At 39.2% G+C, this 16995-nt stretch overlaps 1 protein-coding gene and 1 long non-coding RNA gene across 4 annotated transcripts in view; one reads left to right on the forward strand and one right to left on the reverse strand.

Annotated features, from left to right (window-relative positions):
- The window catches only part of LOC136858534 (HMG box-containing protein 4), a 387970-nt gene that overhangs the window by 349619 nt on the left and 21356 nt on the right, over positions 1–16995 (forward strand). The gene's annotated exons all lie outside the window — the stretch shown is intronic.
- LOC136858535 (uncharacterized) overlaps positions 356–16995 on the reverse strand; it is a 59488-nt gene continuing 42848 nt past the window's right edge. For both annotated transcript variants that reach the window (XR_010858645.2, XR_010858646.2), the window contains exon 3: positions 356–3445. This is a non-coding gene — a long non-coding RNA (uncharacterized lncRNA). The remainder of the gene's footprint in view (positions 3446–16995) is intronic.

Genomic DNA, 16995 nt, shown 5'->3' on the forward strand with positions numbered 1-16995 from the left:
ATGAGAAATGCACGCGAATGTGCAGTGTTTATTGAAACTTGTATATTGCGATGCGTATATTGATTGTAAATCGATTGGAGGGTGTAATGGCCTTGAAAAGTTCCATCAGTGTGTAACTGGTTTCCAGCAGTTACACAATACACAGTTAAGAAAAGAGGAAAACAAATCAAATTACACAGCACTTTAATACCTTAACACACCATAAACATCAGATGGACTACACCAGTATGCACAAATAAATGTCAGGTTGGCCAGAGTGACGACTATAATAAAGGCATGTGGAGTGGGGCTGGGAAACCTACCAGGGGCATTGGGATACGAAGCTTGCAGTTTTCTAGAAAAATCAACAGTGATGCCTTGATTTGAGATATTATTTTCCCACAATAAACATTACAAGGTAGGTTTCGAACAAATTCATCTGTCCAAACAATCCAGTTACAACATATCCAAAATACAAGTTAGATGTACTTTGCCAAGAGCTTTGCTATTAGGTCAAGAGGGACACTAGAGATGTCTTCACATAATGCAACTTCTACAATACAATTTGAGGGTAAGAGGAAACACGGGATACACGTACAATATTAAATGAAAGTTAACGTGCTTTCTAAGACATCTGAGCCACATAAAGGAAATAGGCGGAAATCAGAAATATTTAAACTTGGTGCGGAGGCCAGTTCAACTTGCTCCCACACCAAAAACACTTTTGATACAGGGCAGCGGAAAAACTAGCGTGCATCAAGTGACACGGAGTTACTAGAGGCAAACCCCGAGGTAAATTAAATTAATCTACAAATTACATGTTTTGCAAAACAAAGGAAAGGGGAATGCCTCGAAAGCAAACAGGCAAGCCCAGCTGAAAAGCTAAGGCATCTGAAGTAATTGATTGGCAAGTCTGGGCGAGTAGGGTAAACTCCTATGTGAAAATACAAGCGAACATTAAATATAAATTAAAGTGGAACTGAGATCAACAGTGCTTACCCCAAGGTAGCCCATCCTGGGAGGGGGGATTCGCCGATGTGCGTCTAATCGCTGTACTGACGAGAGAACAAAAGATGATGAAAGCTTGCCTCGCACTCTTAAAAAGGCAAAGCTGGCTCCAGTGTGATTACCGAGTGACCAGTCAGAGCACAGGAGCCTCCCTCTCGCCACCCAGATCCACCAATCAAAACTCTTTATCTAGCCGCGATGTTTTTCACAATATTCCAGAACATAGGCAGACATTAATCGCGAACTTTCCATCTTCCAGAATTAGTAAGGACATGCTTCTAGAATTGACAGGGGCCAACACACTCTTTTCCAAAAGTCTGCATCACAACCTTTCTGGAATATTACAGATGTCACCGAACAATAATAATTTACAATCTAGTAGTTACTTACGTAGATAAAGGGAATACAACAAAACATTCCAGAATAGTATTCTACACTATACAGGCTAGGTAGGTAAACGGAATACAACTAAAATATTCTACAACAACATTCCACATCGTACAGTAAACATTCCTTAAAAGAGATTCTGCACAGGTCTCAACGTGTAATGTCTTGCCATCTTTGAATTATAGTTAAGGTAATTAGAGTTAGTCCGAGAAATAGAACGGAGTTGTCATATTGGTGGAATCATTTGATTATTCCTATAGTTGTTGCTGTAGCTCATAATAGCTCCTGGTAGGGACCAAGGACCAGGATTAACTAAGTGATTAGGGTGTTACCATAGTTTACTTCTTTAGTATAAAGGGTGACTAGAATGGCAAATAACCGAGCTCGATAGCTGCAGTCGCTTAAGTGCGGCCAGTATCCAGTATTCGGGAGATAGTAGGTTTGAACCCCACTGTCGGCAACCCTGAAAATGGTTTTCCGTGGTTTCCCATTTTCACACCAGGCAAATGCTGGGGCTGTACCTTAATTAAGGCCACAGCTGCTTCCTTCCCACTCCTAGCCCTTCCTTTCCCATCGTCGCCATAAGACCTATCTGTGTCGGTGCGACGTAAAGCAACTAGCAAAAAAAAAAGAATGGCAAATACATATGATTGAATGATTGCTACAGCTGATTCTGAAGTTATTAAAAGTATCTGAGCAATAAGCCTATGATGGATAAACTCTGAGCCTTAATAGGCTAATAATGACGAGATAAAAGGATTAACTGCCTAATTACAAATTGAAACAATTAACACGGCCAGCATATAACGAAAGGGGATGAAGGTATAATTTATTTCACAACCTGCAAGAGAAGAGAGGGGGAGAGGGGGTAGGCTAGACAAATATCTTAATAAAATGTTACAATTTTTAAACTAAAGGATCTTGAAAAATCATTGAAGAAGTTCGAATACATTCATAAAGAAAGAGAGAGAGGGACACTACAAATAAGAGAAAGGCTCCTACAGGAACATTTTTCAGGTTCAATTCACCAATATAGAGTTCAGTTTAAAGCTTGCCGTCACAGTGGGCTCCAGCTCTAAGGCTGGTAGAATTCATTGAGGAGGTTGCACACACTAACATCAATGTGTTGCTTAAAATATTCAAGGCCGAACGAGTCACACTCCAAGTTGGCCAGACAGTTAAATGAAAAAGAACACTATGGTCGAGTGACAGTTCCAACTCATCTCCCAGCACGTGTCAATATGCGAAAACATTCCATAATTTGAACAAGCCAAGTAATATCCTTTAATTTATTAGTTCTCCTCTGAATTGCTGCAAGTCCTGTCCACGAACAAAAAATCCATAAGGAATATAACGTAATAACTGGGAAACACACCCTATATCAAAGTTCATACTGACTTCCAGAGTTAGTCTTGAAAATTATAGAAAAAGCCATTATTAATAGCACCCCTGTTCACATTAGGTAGAAAGTGATGAACCAGCTCAACCAGCATGCGCTTCTTAACTCGCTAACCACCACTTGATGCCGAACGATTTCATAAGCCTTTACCACAATATTTACACAGATCATAAAGGAGAGGCAGTCAGGATGTATAAGAAGGTTCCCTTGTGATGTGACATTGTGCAGTGAGTCCAGTGACATCAGGGTCACATGACGTGGGCCGGCGAACAGCAAGCTGATGAGCTAAGTAAGTACAGTGGTTTGTGGTTAGTTGAAATGCATTGTTTCTAGCAGCCTAGCATCTTCTTAGAGTGATGCCCGTAGAAACAGGATTAATAAATTAGCAAATTTGAAGATATTAAATGCCAGATGCCGGAAGTGAGCAGGTGAAGAAATCATGCACGAAGCCAGTAGTTTGAAGAGAAGAAGTGCTTCCCCAGAAGAAAAAATTCCTCTTGGATTTTTTCGGCATGTTGATGAAGGCAGAATGTAGGACGAAGAAAGCAGACTTCATGGTCCAGGACAGGCCAAGGCATATCTGAAGATCCTCCCATAGCAGTGCCAACTGCGTTAGATGCACGATAGATGGAGAATGCCAGAATGAAGGCCTGGACCAACATTAGAGATGGACTGAAAGAGAAATCAAGAGAGTGCAACAGAAATATTCTTGATATACAAAAAACATAATATGTATACAATAAAGAAGGAAAACAGACAAGGAAGATGGAGGGAAGGGGAAAATGTACACACAAAGCTCCAGTAAGGGTGAGGGGAAAGGTTAATACAATATTTGTCCCTACCGTTGGCCGAAATGACTCCCTTACATGTATGATGGGATGGTTCAACATTGGTGGTCAGCGAGGAGAGATGTAAATAAAATTTAAAATGAAGCATTAGAAATAGTAGAAAGAAAAAGGCAAGAGTAGTTCTACTAAGAAGGGCGTAATTCTTTAATTGGCCCACATGGATCTTTCTTATATCATAAATGTTAGAAGGAGATTGAATAATGGCAGTTACTGCGCTGGACAGCGACAGCAGTACTGCTCTCCAATTCCACTACATTACCTCTCTTCTCATGGCAGACCTGTTTTTATATCCTGGTAATGAAGTACTGGAATCTTCGTGGCACACAGGGAAACCAGATGAGGAAAACAATCGAGGGGAAAGACTGTCGCTATGCCCACTGGCTGGGTGCTCCCAGTTGACTCGCGAGTTCCTTCCAGGGAATACTGTAGGATGCTAAAGACCGGCATGTAACGGTATTTATTCCTTTTTAATTAGTGTTTTGATATTTTTAGGGTTTTTTTAAAGTGAATTATTGGGTGTTGTAATCGATAAGGTATATGCTGTATTCTTTGTAATCTGTTTCTGCAAATTATGAGAGTTCCTGAAATTTAATTTTCTGTATTTTAAGAAATGGCAATTGGCTCACTATGTTCTGAACCCTTCAATTGCATTAGGTTAAAGAAGAGCCCATACAGCAGTATCATGTTATGAGAAAGACACAAAAAGAAATGTTCGATACCATCGCTTGAAGACAAATTATATACCATATGATTCTCTTGCTCCTACTAATTTTGTTTTATGTGGCCCAACTAACCGATGGTTTTATATGTGTCATGAAAACGTCAGCCTTTCTGGTAAACAGAGGTATCTTTGTATTTATCACGTACTTTTGTATTTATCACCTAACCATAATAGGAAGACGTTATACTGTAATATTATTAAACAATGGCAATCAAGAGTGTGCTCTCTAAATTATATGAAAATAAAACGTCTGTGAAACACGAAGTGGGCATTGTGACCGCGTTATAACTATTAATATAAAGCAAAAGCTGAAAGGTTTCTACCTATTCAGGACTATTTATTGTAACATTAAACAAAGTACATATATTTGATGAAACTAGTTTTGGTCTTGCTAGAGACCATCATCAGTCAAAATTATTAAAGTTAAGGCAAGACATGAATTATAGATAGATAAAATTTATGAAGCAAGTGTAACGGTTCAAATCCCGTTACAAGATGATATCTGTATTTTTATTATTGTATGATTTTATCTGTATTTTTATTATTATTATTATTATTATTATTATTATTATTATTATTATTATTATTATTATTATGTCAGTATTATTATTATTTTATCTGTAATATTGTTACTATTATTGTAATTATCCGTTTTATTCAATTCGATTTTGCAATTGCCTGTTGCTTGCAAGATTGTACTTAGATGTATGCATATATACGTATGTGTAGAATAACACTCAATACCTGTACAGTGAGAATTGTTGTATATATCAGAGATTGGATGTGACGTTGGTGCATTGTGCAATATTGTTGGCGATTCTGCCAAGTCATCGCCACTCCATGGCTACGGCATTGTATTTATTTAGATATGCGCTCAGAGAGTCAGCCGCCCCCGGCTATTTCACCACTGGATGTAATATCTGTCGCGTAGGTGGGAGTATGTCATTGTTATTTCTGGAGATTACGTAGCTGTGTCATCCAACGTCTATATAAGGTGGGTGCATATTGTAGCGTCAGTCATTAGTTATACGGATGCAGTACAGTGAAGAAGTCTGCTAGATCAAGAGGCCTTAGTTGGTCAGTCAACCAGTGTGAACAAGAGATGGTGAAGACTCAGTGAGCCATTAATTATTGGTCATTGAGAGAGTGAGACCAAGAGGTTGGTCCGTCACTTAGTTGAAGACACGGACGCAAGGGCTTACCATGAAGTCAGAGAGGGCAACCCTGGACCTGCCAAGAGGTCATACCATATTGACTTACAAAGAAGTCAGATGATATGGAGAAGAAGCAGTCACAAGGATGTATCACCAAGTTAGGCGTGACACATCTACAGTAAACACCAGATCAAAGGAATACGTCGTAATTACACTAAAAGTGTTGAAGGTACAGTCAAGTGAATCAGTGAGGGAAATATTTCGTATAAATTGTTAAATGTCCGGTCAAGAAGAATTCAAATTCATGCCTAGTTTCTTTCAGTTGCAATGTCATAATTTCATATTCTCATTTGTTTTATCGCAACAAGACTCACTATTTTTTTGATATATTATTTAAAGAATATATATTGTTCTATCAAACGAATTCATAGTTTCATTTCATTGACAGTAAAATATCTTAACCTCAAAATTAATGGGGAAACCGAACGCGAATCTCCTTTTCCCAGAACTTATATGGTATGTTGTCAAAAGTAAGCTTATTACCCCACACCCTAGAGATAGTCAAGAGTCTCATTCTATTATTGCTGTACTGAGTGACAGCTGGCGCCCTTCAAATAACGTATGTGTAAGTAAGCAGGTAACAAGTAAGTGTGAGTACAAGGTCCGACGAGTGTGTATTTTATTTAATGAATATTAATTTTCATAATTCTCAATATAAATGCAGACATTTTAGATTTTACAAGTTAAATCCAGTTTAATAATAATATTTGTAAAGCTAGTCAGACAGTTAGGAAACTCACAATGTGTCGACGCAACGTGGGACACGAATAAATTCAGAATTTGGTCTGAATGACAGCATATCATAGGTTCATTTTGGGAAGGGCATGCGCATTTAAGCCAACGGAAATTATTACCGGTAAATGTTAGGAGTGTAAGTTTGTGATATATATTTGTATTTTGGGGATATGTCAAGGGATTTGAAGAGGGAAATTAATTTGAGATCGCGTACTATCACTAGTGAACTAAAGATGGACAAGGAAGACAATAACAAGTCATGTGACGACGAGGTCATTGCTTCTGCGGACATCCAAGGTGATATTCAGAGTAGGGAGCAGGTGAAAACGATGGAAGCTTCTGTGATAATTCAGGAAAGTGCAGAAATTGAGAAGCACACTGAAACTCAAAAGGAAATCGCGGGGGGGATGAGCCAGGATCTTTTTAATTTGCTGAAGGCCGAAATGAACAAGTTCAAGGAAATGATTTTTAGTAGTATTGAAAATAGTCATAAACGAATGGAGGATACGATTGATATTTATTGTGAAGATAGGAATAAATACATGGAAGTATTATTCGAAAATAGGAGTAAACATGTGGAAGAAATGAGTAACTCTCTATGCAGCAACTTGGAACAAATAATTGAGAGTAACAGTGCAATCATCAGTAATATAGATTCTAAGACACTAGAGGTAACAGAGCAAACATGTAAGTTAGAAAGTAAGTCAAATGAAGAGTGCGTAGAAATGGGAGGCGAAATGAAGTCGAGTCGGAGCGATGTTCATACTCAAATTGAGCATGTCAAAGGAACATGTACAGAGAATGTCGTAGAATTAAGTAATAACATTTCTAGTAATCGGGAAGAAATTCATGAGGTAGCCGAGAAGAGATTGGACAAGATTTGCAATGCAGTTGGAGAAGAGATGGGGGAACAGATTAGTAGAAATGAGCAAGTTGAAAGCAAACTTGTGGAGGTCACTGAACTACGGAACGAACAGGAAACGCTATCACAGCAGGTAAGAGAAAGAGAGGAAGAATTGAAGGAAGAAGTGAGAATAGTGGAAGAGAATGCTGAGAGAGCAGCGGAAGAAGAAGAAGAAGAAGAAGAAGAAGAAGTTGTGAACTGCCAGGGAGTGATACGGCAGAAAGGAACAGGTGAGACGGCGAGAGAAGTGGTAATAGCGAGTGGTTTGTTCAGTAGGGATCGTGATTTAAACAAGTTTTCTGGAAAACAGTTTAATTCGATAGAATTTGTAAAAGTAGTTGAGAAAAGATTTGCAAGTAAGTTGAGGAATAATGTTATTGAATGGGAATATGTGTTGGAGATTTTGTCTAATGTTTTCATTGGTGAAAGTAAAATATGTTTTCGAGTGTACTGGGATAATATGTCTAATTTGGGAGAATTTAGAGAAAATTTCATTGACAGGCTTTGGAATGTGTGGAAGGGCGCGCGCATGAGAGAGAACGCATGATGTCTGGTAAAACTAGTATAGTAGAGAGAGAGGGAAAAATGTTAGTCGTGTATCAGAGTAGTAGTAATCCTGATGAGCAGAGGATTAATAGTTGTGTCGATGGTGATAGGGGTCAGAAGAGTAATCAGAGAGAATCGGAAGATGGGAGGCGTATGTATTTGAGTTATGAGAGAGAAGGTCAGAAGAGTAATCAGAGAGAATCGGAAGATGGGAGGCGTACGGATTTGAGTTATCAGAGGGATTATGATAGTCTTAATATGAATGTTATCCAGGTGTCGTTATCGAGTCAGAGTATTTCAGATTCACAGGGAATCGGGTAAGTTACTGGTAAGTGGACAGGCTGAAGGTAGAAAATGAACAGGTATTTAGTATAAGTAGTTATGTAGTGAAAGTAGATTTAAGAGTAGTGTGATTGTGACCTAAGTAATGTTAAGTGAGATATTTAAGTAGTGACGTAGTCGTAGATAATGAAGTAATTAATGGTAGCAGTAAGTTAGACGTAAGAAGTGTTCTGGTAAGTGATGTAAGTACTTATAATACTGAGAGTGTGATGTAAGTAGTGGGGTGATAACTCCGACGATAGAAATTGTGATACGAAGAAGGTAAGCGAAGGTACTATATTATAACAGCCGTTGGGTAAGTCACAGTGAGTAAATAAGATGATAGCGGTAGTAATCACGATAGAAGATGATTGTAAGTTTCAACTATGCCTTGTTGTACCAGATCTTGTGTATTCAGTTATTTTAGGGGCTGACTTGGTTGCAAATCATGGAAGTAGAGTAGACTTTAATTTAGGTAGTGTGTGTTTGTTCTGGGAGTAATCTAGCAAAGAAGTACGTGTTAATTATGATGGTCTGAGGTAAGTGTGTTGGTGACGTGTGTTCTTTGAAAGATATGAGAGGTAAGATGAAGGTGTTCCTAGTGAGAGGAAATGTGTTGGGTGTGTTACGTGTCTATAACGATCAGTATCCGAGGGATAGTCGGTATGAGGCAGTGACGTGATGTAATTTGAGTGAATTACAGGAGGAGTAATTGTGTTCGATGTTAGGTAAGCATCGAGATGTATTTAGTGGTAAGTGAGGAAGAACACGTATATGAACATAAATTTGTAGTAAATGACTATAGATCGTTTGTGGGAGGTAAGTACCCCATTCAACTTAAAAATGCTAGTGACGTCTAAGAACAAATAAACATTATGCTGGATTACGGAATAATTGAACCATCTTGTAGCCATAGTATTGATTCTTTAATTATTGTTGCCAAGAAGGATGTGATTTATTGAGATATGTAAGTTTACAAGGGCAAAATTGATTCAGTTTGGCTGACAAGGTGCTACTTAGAGTTCCATTCCCATCATCTGCAGAGGCGGGAAATATGTCTAAATTCTTTCTTTTGTATCAGGGGTATTTCACTATTGTGAGCCGTATCGGGAAGTGTGCATATTCCTTAAAAGATCAGGAAGGGAAGATTGTCGGTACTTATAACATTAAGAATTTAAAGAAGTACTTTGCGAGAGATTTGTTGAGATAAGATGAAGATGATGAATTTTTGTGAGAAACTGGCAAAATAAAATTAACATCTGCGATTTGCGTGTGAACCAAGTGTCGTATTGGTGTATTGGAAGAATAAGTGCTACATTGTCATGTTCTGTGTGACAAAACTGAGAACAGGACATTGGACAGTTATCTGCGATAACAATATGCGAGAAAAGTTCTCATATAAGTGAATTTTCACAAAATATTTTGATATGTTAAAAAAAAAGGAGAAGAATGTTGTATATTGATTGAAAATTATTTGTGTGTGTTAAATTAAGGGCTATGCTCTTGTGTATTGTATGAGAATGGGACACTGGACAGTTATCTGCGATGACAATGTGCGAGAAAAATTCTCATATATGTGATGTATTATAAAATGTATGGATACTGAAAAAGAAAATTATTGTTGTATACACATTTAAAGTGTTTATATGTGTCAGTGTTTTATATATATATTATGTTGTTCATAAATCAATCGATTCTTTGTTCTTCGATTTATTTATGAGGGAGGCGAATTGTAACGGTTCAAATCCCGTTACAAGATGATATCTGTATTTTTATTATTGTATGATTTTATCTGTATTTTATTATTATTATTATTATTATTATTATTATTATTATTATTATTATTATGTCAGTATTATTATTATTTTATCTGTGATATTGTTACTATTATTGTAATTATCCGTTTTATTCAATTTGATTTTGCAATTGCCTGTTGCTTGCAAGATTGTACTTAGATGTATGCATATATACGTATGTGTAGAATAACACTCAATACCTGTACAGTGAGAATTGTTGTATATATCAGAGATTGGATGTGACGTTGGTGCATTGTGCAATATTGTTGGCGATTCTGCCAAGTCATCGCCACTCCATGGCTACGGCATTGTATTTATTTAGATATGCGCTCAGAGAGTCAGCCGCCCCCAGCTATTTCACCACTGGATGTAATATCTGTCGCGTAGGTGGGAGTATGTCATTGTTATTTCTGGAGATTACGTAGCTGTGTCATCCAACGTCTATATAAGGTGGGTGCATATTGTAGCGTCAGTCATTAGTTATACGGATGCAGTACAGTGAAGAAGTCTGCTAGATCAAGAGGCCTTAGTAGGTCAGTCAACCAGTGTGAACGAGAGATGGTGAAGACTCAGTGAGCCATTAATTATTGGTCATTGAGAGAGTGAGACCAAGAGGTTGGTCCGTCACTTACTTGAAGACACGGACGCAAGGGCTTACCATGAAGTCAGAGAGGGCAACCCTGGAAGAGAAGCAGTCACAAGGATGTATCACCAAGTTAGGCGTGACACATCTACAGTAAACACCAGATCAAAGGAATACGTCGTAATTACACTAAAAGTGTTGAAGGTACAGTCAAGTGAATCAGTGAGGGAAATATTTCGTATAAATTGTTAAATGTCCAGTCAAGAAGAATTCAAATTCATGCCTAGTTTCTTTCAGTTGCAATGTCATAATTTCATATTCTCATCTGTTTTATCGCAACAAGACTCACTATTTTTTTGATATATTATTTAAAGAATATATATTGTTCTATCAAACGAATTCATAGTTTCATTTCATTGACAGTAAAATATCTTAACCTCAAAATTAATGGGGAAACCGAACACGAATCTCCTTTTCCCAGAACTTATATGGTATGTTGTCAAAAGTAAGCTTATTACCCCACACCCTAGAGATAGTCAAGAGTCTCATTCTATTATTGCTGTACTGAGTGACAGCTGGCGCCCTTCAAATAACGTATGTGTAAGTAAGCAGGTAACAAGTAAGTGTGAGTACAAGGTCCGACGAGTGTGTATTTTATTTAATGAATATTAATTTTCATAATTCTCAATATAAATGCAGACATTTTAGATTTTACAAGTTAAATCCAGTTTAATAATAATATTTGTAAAGCTAGTCAGACAGTTAGGAAAGTCACACAAGTGTGTGTTGTTGATATTCGGTACTATTTATTGTAACATTAAAAAAGTTACATACCGGGCAAATTGGCCATGCGGTTAGGAGCGCGCAGCTATGAGCTTGCATTCAGGAGATGCTCAAACCCCACTCTCGGCAGCCCTGAAGATGGTTTTCTGTGGTTTCCCATTTTCACACCAGGCTGATGTTGGGGCTGTACCTTAATTAAGGCTATGGCCGCTTCCTCCCCATTCCTAGGCCTTTCCTATCCCATCATCATCATAAGACCTATATGTATCGGTGCGACGTAAAACAAATAGAAAAAAAATAGAAGTTACATATATTTGATGAAACTAGTTTTGGTCTTGCTAGAGACCATCATCAGTCAAAATTATTAAAGTTAAGGCAAGACGTGAATTATAGATGGATAAAATTTATGAAGCAAGTGTGTGTTGTTGATATTCGTGCAAGACAAGTAAGGAGTTTAATCATTAAACACTCATCAAGATCACACCTCTTGTGAAAGTTCTCAAAGTTTCCTTCCAATTTGAAGAATGCACTTCACAGAAGACCAGGTGAAATACTTAAAATACTAGCACATGAAGAATCTTCTTGAATTCACTTCAGCTAAAACAAGTGTGAATAGAATAATGTTGATGGAAAAGTGTTGAGATGTTCATTTGTTTGCAGTATGGATCATTGAAAAAGTTGATAGAGCAAAAGTAAAGAAATAGAATAGAGCTGAGTTGTAGATGGGAAGAAGAAGAGAAGGGAGGTATAGTGTAGCCTGAGGTGGGGCTGAGGGATGTGGAATAGTGGGTGATTGCTGGAGGGAATTTGGAGTAAAATAAAAAAGCACTGAATTCACGAAGATTCTCGAAGAAATATGGTCCGATAAGGCTATCACCCAAGATTCTGTACCATACATTCACTCCCCACTGTACTTGAGAGGCTGCCTGTCCATCCAGTGAGGATTGTCAGCACTTAATAGTGCATGTCGTGGCGGTTGACAGTTCCATTATTGTGGAATCGTGGTTCATCCGAGAAAAAGAATGCTGCATCATTTTCCACATTTCCTAATAGCTGCTGACAGAAATTCATTCGAGCTTTGAAATCTCGCCCGTGGAGCTCTTGGTGTAGCTGTAGATGGTAGGGTTCATATTTATGTGCATGCAGTATTCACCATTCGGATGGCTGGCTGTTGTTCAACTGTTGTGCAATAGCCCCTGTACTCGTGAGTGGATTGTTATATGCTGTGCCCAGGACTGCTTCATCATTCTCACCAGATGTTAGTTTTCTCTCAGTAATCAGGAGATAGTGGGTTCGAGCCCCACTGTCGGCAGCCCTGAAGATGGTTTTCCATGGTTTCCCATTTTCACACCAGGCTAATGCTGGGGCTGTACCTTAATTAAGGCCACGGCCGCTTCCTTCCACTTCCTAGGCCTTTCCTCTCCCATCGTCGCCATAAGACATATCTGTGTCAGTGCGACGTAAAACAAAATAGCAAAAAAAAAAAAAAAAACCTTTTCTCTCAGACAGGTGATACTCTCTGAATCATGCCTGCTGTCCATACAAGTCTTTCAACACTGCTGAAAGTCTTTGCAGTTGGATGTCGCTTGTCTGGACACCTTTTCTGGTACGGACATGTGCTCAGCACTCATTTTTCTTTGCTTCCCCTTTGCTGTCTGCCGCTGTGGTTTAGTGATTAGTGTGATTAGCTGCCACCCACAGAGGCCTGGGTTCTATTTCCATCTCTGCCACGAAACATGAAAAGTGGTACGAGAGCTGGAATCGGGAGGTCAGCTAAGTAGACGGGGGTACAATTCTCTTCTCAGCCATTTTTGAAGTGGTTTTCCATGACTTCCCACTTCTCCAGGCAAATGCCGGAATGGTACCTAACTTAAGGCCATTTCCGCTTCCTTCGTCGTTTCTTCCAGTCTTCCCATTCCCCACAAGACCCGTGTTCAGCATAGCGGGTGACGCCGCCTGGGCAAGATACTGGTCCTCCTCCCCAGGTGTATCTCCCAACCAAATTTCAGTTTTAAAAGTCCCCGTAGATAGGAGCATAACCATGTATTTATTCGTGGAAAACATGGCGAATGATTGAAAATCCTTAATGGCTGGCAACCAGATATTACTTAATTGATAGCCAGTGTCCCTGTTGAAATTGTTGGGATTTGTACATATTTCCACAGCTTCCCGTATAATCTTGGACTGTAGTGTCTAGTGTGGGTAAGAGCTCAAGGATCTTGGAACATGACATCATGACCCGACGACAGAGCGTGCTCAGCTATTGCCGATTTATCTGGCTGGTTGAGACGAATATTACGTTCATGTTCCTTGACACGGGTACCAATGGACTGCCATGGTTGGCCGATGTATACCTTACTGCAAGTACAGGGAATTTCATACACCCCAGGACGTAAAAGTGGGGACAATTTGTCCTTGGTTTTAATCAGACTGTGAGCAGTTTTAGTGGTGGTGTCAAACACGTTTTTATATTGTGTTTGCGGAGGACCTTGGCAATTCGATCTGTGGTGTTGTGAATGTAAGGCAAGTAGGCAGTTCCCTTCACTTCTTCCTTCTATGAGCTTTGCTTGGTTGTTTCTCTGGGATGCAGGGCTCTATGAATCTGCAAATCACTGTAACCATTACCCTTGAACGTAACTTTGAGCGTGTCCATCTCCACCTGGATATTTGATGGCTCACAAATTCGTCTCGCCCTCTTGGCGAGTGTCGTAAGAATGCCTTGTTTTTGTGCAGGATGATGGTGAGAATCTGCATGAAGATAGCGATTTGTGGGTAGGCTTACGATAGACGTATGTCCTAAGGAAATTCTAAGTTCCCATGGAGGGAGCCGTCCAGTTTCTTCCTTACTAGAACATCCAAGAAAGAAAGGCATCCGTCCGACTCCATCTCCATAGTGAATTTAATTGAAGGATGTTGCTGATTTAGGTGGTTTAGAAATAGATGAAGTTTCTCAGGACCTTCTGTCCAGACCACAAATGCATCATCAACATACCCCCACCATATCATAGGTTTGACAGGTGTCGAAGCAGTAGCCTCCTTCTCAAAATGCTCCATAAAGAAATTAGTCGCTACGGACGAAAGTGAGCTTCCCATAGCCGATACTCGAGCTCTTACCCACACTAGACACTACAGGTCCAGGATTATACGGGTAGCTGTGGAAATACGTAGAAATCCTAACAATGTCAACAGGGACACCGGCTATCAATTAAGTAATACCTGGTTACCAGCCAATAATGATTTACGTAGGTAGTTCCCTTCCCTGCCCCTTCACGATTATTATTTCATCTCAGTGTTTTCCAAATTCATATGTTCCTCATCGCCAGATGTTTCATTCCCGGCTTGTGTCAATGTCATACACCTGCCAATGTAATACACCTGTCAATGTCATATGTTATGTACACGTTATGTGACCCTCTTAGACTTATTCTGATGGTTTGGTCAGCTTCTGCTTCTAACGCTAGTGCTGTGCCACGTCTGGGGAGCCATCTGGTGATGAATGAACATACCATTTCCACTTATATTATAAAGTCTAATTTTTAAAAAGTCATTATTTAAGAAGCCTTTCTCGTGGACAGCCGAGATTTTCTTCTGACAACGCAGAGCACAGTTATCTGCAAAACGTAAAGAATTTCACCTTATTTTCTTGACATGGCATAAGCCGAAAAGCCTGTACAGTATCATGTCCATAACCTGAGTTTCGACAGTATGTTTGGAAGAGTCCATGCAATATCTTAATGTTCAAACTTGGTGATTCAGTATACTTCTTGATTTATGTTTACAGTAGGGGGGGTAGTGGACGGTGAGGACAGTGGTGGGGTGTACCCACGGCTTCACCCATGTTTATTAATTCAACCGTTTGATGTTTTTAAATGATTTATTTAAAAGCAAAATAAACATAAAACATTATTTTTATTAGCACACATCATTCTTACACAAATACCTCTAATTACATTGAAAATGAAAACCTACAACCTGTTTTCCAGTCATTGACCGGGTCAGGGATGTAATGAATGAAACATATATAGGCTGTTATTACAATGGGGTCGCCACTCCCAAGGTGATTTATTAATGAGTGATAAATCTATGAAATGATAATGGAGAGTGTTGCTGGAATGAAAGATGACAGGGAAAACCGGAGTACCCGGAGAAAAACCTGTCCCGCCTCCACTTTGTCCAGCACAAATCGCATGGAGTCACAGGGATTTGAACCACGGTATCCAGTGGTGAGAGGCCGACGCGCTGCCATCTGAGCCACGCAGGCTACTAATTACATTATTTTTAATTATATTGCGTCTCTCTAAGCTTAAGATACCAGGTTGGTGGATGGTACAAATACTATTAAAACAATATATAAGACCATATTATTTTTCCTTATAGAGCTTCCGGATAAACTATATTAAGTGGCCCTCCATTTGAAGCTAAGGTGCTTTTGTCATTCCTACTCTTGTACAGCCCACATACAGATAACCATGGGAGAAGCACAGTTACCAAAGATCTAGTCCTACAACTTAAAACGATATTGTCCTCATGTCTTGTTGATGCTCATAGCGCAACTCAAATGAACGGGGAACTGCAGATGTCTAAATTGAAAACAGTGTTTCTGAAGAGATGATTTGAATCAGAGAAATGAAAACTACTTACCCCGTCTCGAGCCTAGTCATGATGAGGGCTACAGTAATATTAGGCATCAGTTTCTTGACTGAAAGTCATGTTCAGTTACAGAGGGAAGGAGGATTCATATTCCTGATAAGGATAATCGGTGCTACAAGTGTCTGGTCCAAGTTGTTCAAAAGCTCTGTCGTGTAAATGACAGCCTCACCTGTGTTACATGTTGTGTCTATATACTTCTGTTGCTTGTTGATGACGTTGACAGCTTTCTTTCTTGGAGTAAGAATTACTCTTTGACACTGCCATGCATGATCAGTGAAATGCTGTGCCCACTTATGACAGAAATTTCAGATCTCTCTACTTCAGAATATCATGGACTGAACAAAAATTGCTTCCTATGCTATGGACTTGGAAGGGCAGCTTGGCTGATATGCGTATTACTATTCCTCGCTTATTATCTATCTAATGTACTGTTTGTTTCCTCTAAATAAAAAATAAGATTGAGTTAGTTGAAAGAAAAAACGGTTCACGTTTTATTGCTAGTATGGTGAAATCCTCGTACTCGCTCAAATTTTAAGAAAATTAAATGAATATTGATTAAATATGAAATAAATAATGAATTCAAATGATTAAAAGTAACAATGAAAGCTGTATAAAGATTCATCTAAGAAGAAGTGTATGTGCCGGCACATACCCTAAAATGAAATGGAAAAAAAACATGGCGTATGGCTTTTAGTGCCGGGAGAGTCCAACGACATGTTCGGCTCACCAGGTGTAGGCTTTCTTATTTGACACCCTTAGGTGACCTGTGATGAGAATTAAATGATGATTGAGATGACGCATACACCCTGCCCCCATCCCAGCGAAATTAACCAATGATGGTTAAAATTCCCGACCCTGCCAGGAATAAAACGCGGGACCCCTGTGACCAAAGGCCAGCACGCTAACCATTTAGCCATGGAGCCAGGCATTATACCCTGAAGTAACACTTCACAGCTCGAGAAAAGTTGGAGCGACAGATCAACACTAAATACATGTTTTAAGCATGGAACTGAACTGCAAAGTGCGGGCTTTCCTGTGCTGTTGCTGTGTAACGCGAAGTGACAAGTCAACGGGAGGCAGATAAGCTGGGCGTGCCTACCGGCCAACCGATGAGAGAAACT

The sequence above is a fragment of the Anabrus simplex genome, chromosome 1, assembly GCF_040414725.1.
Source record: "Anabrus simplex isolate iqAnaSimp1 chromosome 1, ASM4041472v1, whole genome shotgun sequence".
Taxonomy (NCBI): domain Eukaryota; kingdom Metazoa; phylum Arthropoda; class Insecta; order Orthoptera; family Tettigoniidae; genus Anabrus; species Anabrus simplex.